Below are 14137 nucleotides of genomic sequence, written 5' to 3'. Positions count from 1 at the left end.
TGACGCCCTTAATGGTAGAAAAATGCATTGTTTGAATCACTGAATCCACCAAAACTTCACTACATACTATGATGCAACATCTAGTAGGACAGATAAAAGATTTGTTCTTGATAATTAAGAAAAAAGTATGGCAGTAGGCAAACTTATCTTGCAAAAGAAATACAAACCTTGAAATTACTGTTGAAGAATCAAAACTGAGTTCATGACTTAAATTTAAGACGCCTGCCATACACAACTTCCACCACTGTCAAGCCTCACAACTGTTGGTCTCCCACAGAGACACGAAACCCCAGCACCCCTCTTCTCTCTCAGATTCTGTTGCTACCTGGACATTTTGATTCCCATCCACTTCTAGGTTTGAGTTATACCATAGGTATCTGAATACGCAGACAATTTTTGGTGAAACTGAAGAATTCATACACTACACATCACAACATTAACTGTGCTGAAATAGGACACAATTATTACTGAAAGGTCAACTAGGTGAATGAAATCTTACTAAGTACAAAATAGTTTCATTTAAAGATGTGAAATTAGGGCAACTCTGTGTTATTCAAAATTACAAGCATGAAATTACAGAATCACAGATTGTAAAGGCTGGAAAGGACCTCCAGGATTAATTCAGGATCTACAGACTACCAAACTCTTAGTCTCTGAAGGATTTGCTAATAACTTCCCACAAACTTAGAAACTAGAATTGAACAGAATGGTAACCCCCATAGAGTAAAGACAAGTCTACACCAAGCTATGCAGGCAACTGGAAACATACAGAACAGGTGGACACGTCTCTGCCCTATAAGTTAGTTTTCAAATGCATCTGAGAACAAGTCAGCTTCTAGACCTGCATGTCGCAGTTTTTACTTTAAAACCAATTTTCTCTCACTCTTCCCTACCACTGTAATCTCCTATTTGACTCTCATATTTCACCTCATTTTTGACAGGAAATCAAAAAGGATTTTCCTAGCTTGCAATGCCTTTCAGCTTACCTCAAGAAAAAGACAAATTTAGAACTCAAAACTAAATTTGGTAAAAAAAACAAGCATCTTTTTGTTTTATAAAATGGAGCGCTGCTAGTAAATTCAATTTGTGGTCAAAGAGACAATGTTTCCTTCGAATGCATGGCAGGGTAGCTCAAAATGCTTGTAAAATGTGCTCAGTGATGCAAATGCTTAAAACATTATCTACTGCCAGTAGCTGTACCACTGGCAGTGGATTACAAGTGCAGAAAATTTCTGTCTACTACAGCAGAAAACTGACACTTCATACATGCTTACAGCTAGGCAGAAAGCCCTGACAAAAAAAGTTTAATAACATAATTATAAAAATCAGGTTCCAGATCTTTTTTCCCCCACATACCATCACATCTCAGTGCATTGGTGCTAGTGAAAAATAAATATTTTTTGAAAATCTTAAGCTTTTAACCTATCTCTATCAGAAAAGGCTTTTAAATTCTGAAAAAGGAATATTCTAGGATCTACAGTTTGGAATTTCAGTGCTGAAAATTGAAAAATCTGATTGTCTGCAAGTGCTTCTATATTAAGTGAAAATTATGTTGTGCTAACATTTTCTTGGGCTACTCAATATTCCTTTTTACAGTTGCATCTCAGTACCAGATGAAGTGTCCCACACATTCCATCAGCTGCTGACAAACAGAACCCATGTAAGGTGACAGTGCAGAAATGCTTTCACAAATCTGTATGGAGCAATGAAGTCACAATAGAAGAATCTATCAGAACCCCCAGATTAAGAAGTTGGTGATGAAATATGAGAATACATCTACTCCAAAGTAAAGAGATTATTTTAGTGATGTATTCAATTGATACTTACTTTCATATTACAGTCTCATTAAGCACAATTGCCGGAGATTTTTGTACACACATCCAGTGGCTTCTCCCTCCCCCCAACTACAGTACCTGAAGAGAAATAGAATTGCAGAATTTCAGGACTGTTTAGATTGGAAAGGTCATCTTGAGGGCACCCAGTCCAACTCCTTAATCAAGCAACATTGCCTAGAGTTCGTTGCAGACCACTCTTCTTTGTATTTGCAAATGGAGACTCCACAACCCCACTGGGAAACCTCTTCCAGAGTTTCAGTTTGTACCTGTAGCCTACTGTCCCAGCGCTATTAACATAGCCACTCTTCTTCATGCTCTCCCTCTAGATATTTATACATATTGATAAGAGCTCTCTTCTTCAAATTGAAAGCTCTCAGCCTCCCCTCCTGCTTCTGTCCCTTGACCACCTTCTCAGTCCTTCTCTAGATTCACTCGCAGTAACTCCATATCTTTCTGGTACGAAGGAGCTCCAACATGGTACTCCAGAAGTGACCTCACTAGTGCCAAGTCTAGGGAAGGTCAACTACCTTGGCCTGTCAGCAGTGCTTTTGTGATGCGGGCCCACATGCTGTGGGCCTTCTTTGCCATGAGAGTGCATTGTCAACTCCTGGTTAGCAGTTACACACCAGAACCCCAATTGCCTTCTCTGGAGATCTGCATTTCAGCTGGCTGGTCCACAGCATACATCAGCAGGATTTGGCATTGGCCCTTGATGAACATCGATAAGTTCCTCCTTTGCCTGACTCTCGAGCTTTTCCTCCTCTCCAGCTGTGCTGCAGCACAGACACTTGGTATGTTTGTTACTCTGCTCATTGCTGTACTGTACGCAATTTCACAGGCAGTGCACTCTATCCCATCACTCAGGAAATAAGCAAAGAGGTTAAATAGTACTGGATGCAGAACTGATCCAAGACATAACTCCTGCTATTTGACTTCAAGTGGATTTTTTTTGCTGTGACAGCAATTAACAGAAAACTTTGGTTTATTTGCTGCAGACACATTTTTTAAAAATATTCCTTGGTTCAGAAATTTTCTAAATATTAATGCATATCCTGTCAATAAAAAAAACTTGAATGTAGTTTTTCTATTTAACCATCCTCAGTCAAAAGATATGTCTGCAGCAAAAGGTAGAGAAGTCTGAGTAGTACAAAGCCTAAGTGTGCATGTAGTTAAAACTGACTGCCTAAAGACAGGTTTAAGTACTGTGTCCTCAATTTGTGGCAGTAAATTTCTATGGATGTTTTTATAGTCTATTATCTTTGTACCATTAACAATACTATGCATATTTTATCACTTCCTTTTTGACAAAACTAGGTCTCCATGAAGACGTACAGTAAAGTGAAGGTGTTTGAAAACAAACATCTCACTAATTGTTAGGCAGTATATAAAGGCTAAAACATTGCTTTTACTATTGTTAGCCTTGTATTATATGAGATTAAACTAGATTTTCTTTCTGGCTTTAGGATCACAACAGGTAGCCAAAATTGTAAGGCCATTTCCTTCTGAAAGCAACACTGTTCTTAAATTTCATCATAAACCACTTTTTTCCACTTAGAACTGGCAGAAAAGCATGTGAGGCAACATGTCTGAATTTTGCCTGAACAGGTTACAGAATGCTTGCTGTGAGACTTCCTATTCATAACCCCACGTTATAGTTAATTTCCAGCACCATCAAGGCCTACATCACTGGAGTTTCAACTCTATCATAGGCCCTTTAGATCGAACAGATAAAAATGTAAGCTCATTTAGGAAAAGAAAAAAATTAAAAACAGTGATCAACAACACCCAACGACCCTTCAAAATGGAGATGTAAGGGAGAAATGTAACAAACCAGGAAACAACTTTGTAAAAGAGATTTTAAATTCCTCCATGCCTCGTAAGCACTGTCTGGCATCTTAGGAAGGATCAGACTCAGAAACTGGATTACATTAGGTCAGCATCTGAGCCAAGTTCTGGCACAAAGGATGAACTACTCACAAGGTCCTTCTTTGCCTTCATCTCGCTCATGGCACAGAGAACTCTGTATAGTTGAATCTAAAGAACACAGTCAGCAGAGTAAGAATAAAAGACACAAATTGTCTACATTGATTCCTTGCCTGAAGCTATTTATAGCAGTTAAGTGATTTGATCAATACTGCGGCATGCATTTTGCACATGTATCTAGCCGGGTGATCTTCACTACCCACTCAGAGTATTTATAGCTGTGTACGTACTAGATGTGTTGCAGTACTTCATTAAATGGATTTAACACCTCTAAAATGCTGTATGTACAAAAGCTGCTGTCATTTTAAATGAAGAGCAATTCTCAGAAAGAGTTATTTAAAACAAAGTCTTCAATAAAGTGTTTTTAGAATTTAGCATGCTAGACATTCCTTTTGTAGATTATGCTCATCTTCAGTAAAATATTTTCTTACGTTATTAAATGTGATACTGTGGAAAGTATTAACACACCCAAACATGATGGGAATGGAAATTTAAGTGAAATATTTTACAATTTGAGAAGAAAAGGGGAAAGGGCATTTTTTTAATATATGCAAATATATACAAATAATCTACAAGTATTATAGACAGATAAAACAACACTATAAAAAACACTGCTCATGTATGATACCTACTGAGATCATTTTTTAGTCTGTCTCATTTGTGAGGAAACAGACAGAACCATTACACCTAAAATTAGACTTACTATATCAGTTATGCTTTAATTCTTGACTGCGACATCCTTTCTGCCTGCCCCTACACTGCACTCTTGTGAGCTAGCATGGTAATGCAGTAGCTCAAGATGACTTCAGTACTAGGTCTTTTCTTCAATATGCACGATGGGAAAGGAGTGACATAGCAGCTACACTCATGGGAAAGAGCCCCCTGGCCTTCATCTGCTGCTCTTGGAGGATGCAACAAGAATGCTGGATTTAACAGAATTGCAACTGTTCTCTTCTGAACAGCTGCTGTACATCATGATAAGTAAATACTAGCTATATAAAACTGACAAGAGACAAATAAGTCAGCCTGGCTTTTAATATCATCTAATGGCTCAGTAATAATAATTGGGCAACTATAAGAAAAATAAGTTTGATTTTTTTTAAAACAGAAGTAATCTACTATAACTCATGTATTTCCACCCCTTGGCTGCAACAGGAATTAAGGTATGCAGCTCCTTCACAGCAAGGTGCGTTCCCTGGTTTTAAGAAGATCTAAGTTCATCCTGTTTGCAGTGACTGTGACCACATCAGCACACTTCTGAATCAAGTCAGGTAAACTGTACTAGAAATATGCTGGCCATCAGCTGGATTATATAAATATTTCTAATTTTATTATCAGTAAGCAGGAAACATCTGGAAATTCAAAGCCCAGCCAGTGTTAAATTTCTAAGGTTAAAATTTACAGGATTGTCCTTCTCACACAAAGCATGTTATCCCAATCCGTCTTACTGCTTCCTACTCAGCTGTACCTCCACCCAACCTATTTCAAGGCTGTACAGCTTGTGCAAGGTAATTGCTGCATGTAGTGAAATGATTTTACCTTCTGTTCCCTAACAGCATTTTGCCCCCCACTTTGTATCAATAATTAGTCACAGTGCATTCTCTGAACTCCTAAAATGAAGTATCAGTGATAGTTTTATATCCTTAGCAATCCCACATAATAACTAGAATTGTATTTTGCTCAGCTGTATCGTCACATTCCTACTCCTGCTTTTGTTAAATAATATGCGTCAGCAACAGGCTTCAACAAGATATTTCATACAATTTATTATTTAAAACATGTCTTTGCACCCCTAGAAATATTCGTTTGAGTTATCACAACCTTTCAGCCTGGAAGTAGACCTCTACCAGTTAGTACTAAGCCAGATACCTATTAACAGTGATTTAATATGCATCTCCTAAAGTATACACATATGTAAACCTGATGTTGCCTACAATACTGCCTCTTTATATGTAATAGAGGGGGTAAGAAAAATTTATAGTGACTAACAAATCAATTACATTTGCTATCAAGTTTCATCACTATTAAAAAGTCAGGTGCAGGATATGCAAGTATTTGAAAATATAGGGTATCTAGTTTTAGTTAAATGCTTGTATTCACATACCTCCACATGATAATGTAAGGTGCATTAGAAGATTACCTTCTGTCATACTGAACACGAATTGAATTCAGGCAAAGCCAACTGATCTTTCAGCATAGACCCAAGCTGGATACACCCTTCATACACTATTGTTTACCCTTTCCTAACACAGAGAATCACTTCCAGAAATGAGGGAAGTCATTAGGTTAGAAAATACTCAGCAAAAAGATAAACTGTATAAGCAAATTCTCTACACAGTATGAGAGTATGTCTACTATTCATGTCTCATGTCTTCTTTCTGGAAGTTTTCTTGCTGTTTTGGGGGTTTCTTTGGTTGTTTCTAGACAATATTAGCAGTGAACTGCTTACAATTCTATATTCATCTAAAGCTGACCATACTTCTACAGTGCTATAAAGAAAGAAAAATCTACAACCCTCAAACTCCACATCAAACAACAAACAAACACTTTAAGACAACTAAAACTTCAGCAGATATGGGAAGATTTTCTTCATACACTGCCACTCAACACCTTATTCCATGCATAGACATAGCTGGTATGACCTTTTTTTTTTTTTACATATATATATAAAATGGAGTTCACAGAGCCTTGAAAGAATAATTTATCCAGTTACTCATGACAAAATAAGGCAATTTCTCACACATTTGGCCCTTCTTTCATCATTCTTCCAGAGCCTCACTTTCCTAGAGGCTTTTAGAAGATAGTCAGAGCCATCACATCTTGCCATTACAAATAGTTCAACTCAAAAGCAGAGAGAAATTATTCAAATTTGGGATAAAGGAGGTAAGAACTGGAATCACTATTATTCTCTCCAGCTATGAAGACAACCGGAAAAATTACCCACTTTTCCAAGGATATTATTAACTTGCACAAGGAGCGATTCTGATCTATTACAAGATAACCTGTTCCTTTAATATGACACAACCACATTTCCTTTTACCTCGTGTATAATCAATGAATATAAAGATGTTATAGTTGTGGAAAAAAAAAAAGTTTGGCAAAGCAGATTATAATAACAAAAAGAGAATAGAATTCTCTACCCGCATCCTGAGTTCACTGCAAAACTCCAGAGGAGGGATCTCCAAAAAGACATCCTTCCTCCGTGGCAGTCAGCACTTCAATGGGATCTAGGAGAGGTGCAGCCAGGCTCCACCCCTTCCAGTAGCACAGCTGAACTGCCTTCACCTGTGCTCCCACAGCTGACTCATTGCTTGCCTCAGGTGGTCGATTTGAGGTTGAGGCTATGATTCAGCAGTTCCCATACACCTTGATATGGAAAATGTTTATTTTTCAAACGCATACCCATCAGCAAAAGCTCACAGTTCCTTCAGAGGAAGGCAGGCAGAAATGAGGTAGCAGTTAAGGCAGTGTTTCTTGTGGATGAAAAGGTAAAAACACAAGCTTCTAAAGGGATGATTATTGCAGCAGTGTTGGACTAAAGCATGCAGAAAGTCTGATGATTAAACCAGAGCATCTGCACATACTTTGAAAATAAATTTTAAGTGATAGAGGTGACAAATTAGGTGATGCAAGCTGCCTCTACTTCTATCAAAAAGACTTTTTCACATAAAGCATGTATCTTTCATTCCAAGCTCTTAAACTGCCTCTGTGAATAACTTCCCTACAGAAAGCATGTTTCAGATTTCAAGGGAGATATTAATATTTTCACCTGAATTTGTCTAAGGACCACAGTTAGGTGCACGTGTGGAAATATATCATGGATATATTTATATGTGCACATATATTATACATGTATTTGTGCGCACATACACAATTATCAACATTCTCCCCCCCAAAAATTGCTACTTGAGTGGCAAAGAAGTCTCTTTCCATTTACTTGTACTGAAAATAGGAAAGATTGTTTTTTTATTAGGAAACAGGTCAATTGTATGCAGCTATCCTTTCCTTCAGTTAGCTCTTATTACCAATGGAGATGATTCTTAGTCTTTCCCAGTGACGTTGTATTTGTCACTATTCCGGGCATTAATCCAAGTCTAAAGATAGGAATTAAAATTATAGGCTCTTCCTACATAGCTTTCCTTTTTAGCAACTTCATGCAGGCTCCATGCAGTTAATAAGTTGAACTTCTCCCATTTCTTCCTATATAAGTCACTTCGAGCAGATCAAAATTGAAATAAATTCAGCTGCCTGACGCAAGTGCATTTATTCTTTAATTTTCTACTTACAATAACTTCATTTGGATTTGAAAGAGATAAAGTCTAACAGATTGTTGTTGTTTTCCTGTAGTAATTTCTATAGTATCCATCACTCTAGTATCCAAGGAAAAAAGTAATGCAACATCCTATAAGATGAGAAGTACCATTTTCATCGTTTTAGGAGTAGGGAATTCATTCATAGAGGAAAGTGTACTGCATGTTCAACATCATACAGGAAGATTATGTTAAAATGAGAAATATCTTTCTGAAAATACAATCTATCTTGCTCCCAATTTTTTTTTTTTTTTTTAATGTTTTAGAAGATACTACTAAGCATTTTTCTGCATGAGGTTAATTAAATGTAATACTAATTTTTTTATTTTATTCATCACACTACCCCTGAAGGCAAAGAGACCCGCTCATGGGTTGGGATTGATTTTGTCAAATATTAACAAACTGATGTGAGAAATATTAAATATTAACCACCACAAAATTTAATTCACTCCTAGACTGAATTAATTGACAGCAGGTTATTCTGAAGCAAGAGACAACACTAAAGGTTCACTGATGCCCCCTGTAATTTATGCAGAGAGGTCTGTAAGGCACTACTAACAGAAAAGTTTCCGTATTGCAGTATACAGAGCCTAGACATAGTGGTAGGATTATGTTTGACTAACTACTGCTCTATCAAGTTTTTGGATTGTATAGAATAGCCTCTTTAGAACTCCAGAATAGAGTTCTAAAATAAAGAATAGAATAAACTCTTTAGAACTCTAATATTTCACTGAAGTTAAAATTGACAACACAAATTTGGAAACTTGTCTAAAGAGGAAAGTAAGATCAAAAATCTTACAATTCCTTTTTCTTCTCTTTATTTATGGAAATAAATATATGGAAAGAATAAAGAAATCATTTGCATGCAGCTCTTCGATCTCACTCTAAAATAAGAGACATTACCAAAAACTTTTTGGTTGCCTTTCACAAAGCGCATTCATTGAATGTTAAAATAAGCAATCAGATATGATTACAAATTGAATCATGATTGGAAGCACTTAGTCACCTAACGAACATATAATTTTATGAGTGGCACATCAGGAAAATACTTCTGAAAGAAATATCTGAAATGCTGCTAACACTATCAAAAGAGAAACTAATTTTCAGAGAAGTCATTAGCAAGACATTTGACAATCCCAATTGCCTCCTTTTTTTTGTCCTAACATTTTAAAATCATTACTTCCCACAATCCATTTCTACTTTTTTCTTTTCCTTCTTCCCCTTGCTAGTCATTTTGAAAAAAAAAAAAAAAAAAAAAGAAAAGAAAACCCGACTGTTCTCCTACTCCCTCTTAAAGCACATCCATCTTTTCACTGATTAAAGTCCCCCCAAGTCTGCATTATTGCAAAACCTAACAGGGGACCTTATAGGTACAAAAAATTCCATCAGACATACAAGCAACAACAAGAAACATCATAAGATACTTGATTACATCTTTCTAATGTATATAACTGTGAACTCTCATGCTATACTCATAAAAATATCACAGAGCATTTAAGAGTTATACTGTTGAATTCACCACGGTCAAAGTTTCGTCATTAATATTCTGTCCACAACACAGACTTTAAAACAGTAAACAAAGAAAAACTTACAGGGAGTAAATAGTTTCCAAAGTACAGCAAACAATTTTTAATAACTCAGTAATCATCAGCTATAATCTGTGTTGCAATTATAATTTTTGCAGCATAGATACTCACATGGCTCGACTCAAACACCAGCTTTCTTCATCAGATTTGTACCACCTTATCTCCTTACTCTGCACAGAAACAAAGAAAAACACGAGATTGTAGATGATGAAGATTCAAAACTGGAGAAAGCACTCTAAGGCACGCCAAGTTACTAAGACTTATGACCATTTTCTGTCAACTTATGTCAGTCATTATTGAGAAAAACAGCTGGAACAGAATCACTGTATTTTATATTTTCTATTTTAGACAAATTCTCTTGAAGATATCACAAAAACCCACAGATTCTGAGTTCAAGGGCTATTCTCACCATTTATTTACAATTGTAATAGTGCTTCTTAAAAAAACCACATACACCTCTTACTCTAGGGCCTGTATATGTGGTAACTGAAGTAAAAGACAACCCTGTCAGATTTCAGCATGTACCAGATACCACACACAGGCCTATTGAGGATTGCCAGCACTTTACAGTACCCAACTAAAAGAAGTCAAATATTGCCCCCTGGTGCCTGAAGGATAAAGCACGTCGTTACTAACTGCTGACATTTTGATATCAGAGGTTTTGTTTGTCAGCAATAGTCTTTCAAAGAAAGTTTGCAGACACCTAATGGATAGCAGTAATGCACGATTTCAAGTCCCAAGAAAAATCTGTGCTCTTAAAAATCCCTGTTGCATGAGCTGCCTTATAACACAGCTCAGAAAGGAGTTCAATGAGTATATCACCATGAGAAAAACCACTTATTTCTGCAAAGAGGAATTAAAAGCGTTAGCAAATAATTAGTATTGCATATTAGAAATGCAGTATCAATGTAAATCAATAAAAGAAAAATGTACTGTGATACTTGTATAATTGAATGCTCTGTATTCAATTTACGTAAGTAGATTGAGATTGAGTTTAACCAAAGTTTCTTATCTAGAAGAAAAATACTAGGTAAGCTTCATTTTCCCAAAAGAGGCCACAGTTGATCACATTGAAGGCATTAGTATTTAAGTGTACATAAAGTATACATCACCCTATATTAAGTATAATTTCAGTTCATTATCTATTTCAGAAAACACAAGAGAATCCCTAAAAAGCAAATAATGTCATCACTTTGTATTTGTTCTGAAGACACTGAAGGATTAGAGCACAGGAAGGTAGGTCCAAAACAGCAGGAGCTAGTAACAAATTAATACAGTGACACTAATTTCAATACTTTGAAAATAAAAGCCAATGAATACCACTCAAAACAGATTTTACTTCCATACAGGATCTGCTAAGGCACTGGAGAAATACAATAATGAAAGCTGCAGTACTACACATCATGTGATTGGTGAACCACTAACATCCAGCAGAATACCAACACTTGCGTGAACTTCCACTACAGCTCAGAAAGGGAACTGAGCAATTAAGCTAACTGGTAGCCATAATATGGTTGTACTCAGTATAAGTCAGCTATGCACATAGCAAAGAAACTTAAAACATTTAACAAAAACAAAAATGCATGCTAGCAAAACACATATCCTTGCCCTTGCCTTCTACTTTTCTGAAAACTGAAATCCTTTAGGCTGGCTGAGGGCTGGCACACTTTCAGTCACTCATATCTTACTTTCCTCCCTCCAGGTCTCCCACTTGTAAGAATATAGGTATAACTATGACACCTAAAATAATACAGTAGTGTTGTTTTTATGTCTGCAATCCTATAGTCAGGATTTCAAGTTTAATGTACACTAAAACAGCTCTCTAAGTTTCTTTCAATTAAGATAATCACATGGCTGGCAGTGTAAGGTACCATAAATCAGGAGTAGGTTCACTAAATGCTTATCCTTGTTTATTTAACAGAGGAGTAACTGAAATAAAAAGCCTGAAGAGCACAGAGTTCAAATCTCATGGCAACACCTACTGATCCATTATTTCACAACCAGTAACCAAACTATGATACACACTGCATATTACAATTCCTTTAAACATAACCAGAACAGCAATCTCTATCACCTAACAACAGAACACTCCCAACATTAAGAAGTTACAGTAAAATAAGAGCAAGTAAAGAAAAATGGGTATAACAAAAATATCTGCAAAATTCTGAATAAGGGGAAGACAGCAAATACTACAAGCCAGAGACTCCAAAGGAGAACAAAGATAAGTCTGCCTACTTAATAACCCAGGGCTGTAGTTAAGTACCCATGTCTTTATTTAGCCTACACTGAAGCAGTCCAGTAACATGGTTTACACCAGGTGTTTAGGCTAATCAAACAGGCAGGGCTAGCAGACTGCTTACAACTGCAAGACAAGGAGGTTACATTCCCTAGTATATCTTGACTGTCCTTGCAGGGGTGTCAATTAAGAGGGACAGTTTTCATTCCACTGTGCTTAAACACATTACAACACCTCACTTATCAGCAACATCTTTCTTAAGAAGTGGTCCATAACAACTTGTAGCATCCTACCGGGTATCTTACATCTAAATTAATTCAGTATTGAGAACAGCAGCTCTTCTTACTATGTTTGCCTCATAGAGAAAGATGCTACTGAAAAGTAAAAGATTACTGACCTTTTCAGGAAAGATTAATGAATTTGACATTAAAGTGTCACGTGATTACATCACCCCTTACAAAAAAATGCTCCTTTACTTCTAATTTAGTCATTCATTTAAACCAAGAGATAACAGCCAATGAATTCTTTCATGTTTGTAAATTCATATCACATGGCCTTTCTTTTTCTATGCCAGCTTTGTATCCAAGTTCTCTCATCTTTTATGTTTTCAGATGACCTGGAACACATCCTTGGAGTGTACCAACAACTTAACAGTACTGAGTTCGCTGTTTATTAATGTCTTGTTTGCTTTAATACATTTAGTGCTTATGAATGACCATTCTTATTGGCATTCAGCAATTTAGCAGTAGCCATTATCAAACAACTGTTGTAGCAGTGCAGGCTGCTCCACAAAACTCTGCCAACACAGCTCAAAGGCACTGTATTTTATTATTTACTGCAGTTTCTACTATTTTGCTCAATGAATATGTCAGGCCTATTGGTTATGTAGTTTCCTGCATGATTTCCTAGAGTACTAATGTTACCTTGGCTATTTTCCAACATCACTTTGTCCCTGTTAAGCAAAAGCTTAGCAATTACTGTTCCTGGGATACAAATTAACTCAGGATTCCAAGATGAATACACCTGATTATCTTAAATTATTATTGCTGATCCTTTCCATTCACTCTACGATAATTCAGTTGGAGGCATAGTCTCTGCATCATCTTCCAAATGGGAAGAGTCCTACTAAGGAAAACTTCCAAAAACACTCTCCACTAAAAACAAAAGACCCTTTTTATCATGATTGCTGTTTCCCTCCCCACTCCCTCCATATTTATAAGGTTTTATTACACTCTACCTTCAAACAACTTTACTACTTGTTTTTAGACAGAACTCTAAAGGAAATTGAAAAAACCTACCATTGCTACTGAATCACAGGGACTTTTCTTTACACTTGAGGCCTCTCAAATTTTCTCTGCTGACTCGCATCACCTGACTGGTCACACCACAATACATGTCAGACTGCAAACTTGTCATGGAGTTAATTACAGACTTCTTTTTGAAGGAGCTGAAGCTCATGTGCTTAAGCTACATAACAAATGTATCATATATGCTCTTCATATGCACTTTGCTCTTCATATTAAATCACATGCATCATAGATCTTTAAGGACAAAGTTACTGATGCACAGCATACTGGCTCCTTTAACCACTGCAAACCTAGCAAAATATTGTCAAACATAAGAGCTAAGACTCGTAAAGCAAATTACCATGCTTCGTTTTCTTTTGCCATTTAGTGAGTGCATGTTTCATAATTCTGGATTGTTTTTTTTTTTTTCTTTAATAATTTAATCTTGTTTAAAAATCTCATGTTCAAGCTCCACTGATTTGTCCCTCCAGTCTTTGCAGAAAGCTCTCAATGTTGTTTTGGAGCTGCATGGACCCTAAGTTTTGCCTACAGTAGTTCTTCATGAAGTCAATGGCTATCTGCAATCACTTCTTGCCATTAGTTTACAGTTTTGCTTAAGATACGGGAAAATACACGCAAAGTGTATGTTTACAAAGTATCTCTCAGTGCGAGCTCTCAGCTGAAGATAACTGACGTAACTAAGGATTCCAAACATCGGCACAGTAATTTTACCTCTTTTCAAGTAGCTCAACCTGACCGAGGGAAAAAAAGAACGCAGTAACGGCTCTGCATACGGGCACGGCCCCGGTGCAGGCGGGCGATGTGGAGCGAGACCGGCCGGCTGCACGTGGAAAGGCGGGAGGCGGCCGACCGCCGTGCCTCCCCCCCGCCAGAGAGGAGC

Source organism: Tympanuchus pallidicinctus, unplaced genomic scaffold (assembly GCF_026119805.1).
Source record: "Tympanuchus pallidicinctus isolate F22 unplaced genomic scaffold, pur_lepc_1.0 scaffold15, whole genome shotgun sequence".
NCBI classification, from domain to species: domain Eukaryota; kingdom Metazoa; phylum Chordata; class Aves; order Galliformes; family Phasianidae; genus Tympanuchus; species Tympanuchus pallidicinctus.
Note: the sequence above shows the minus strand (reverse complement) of the source record.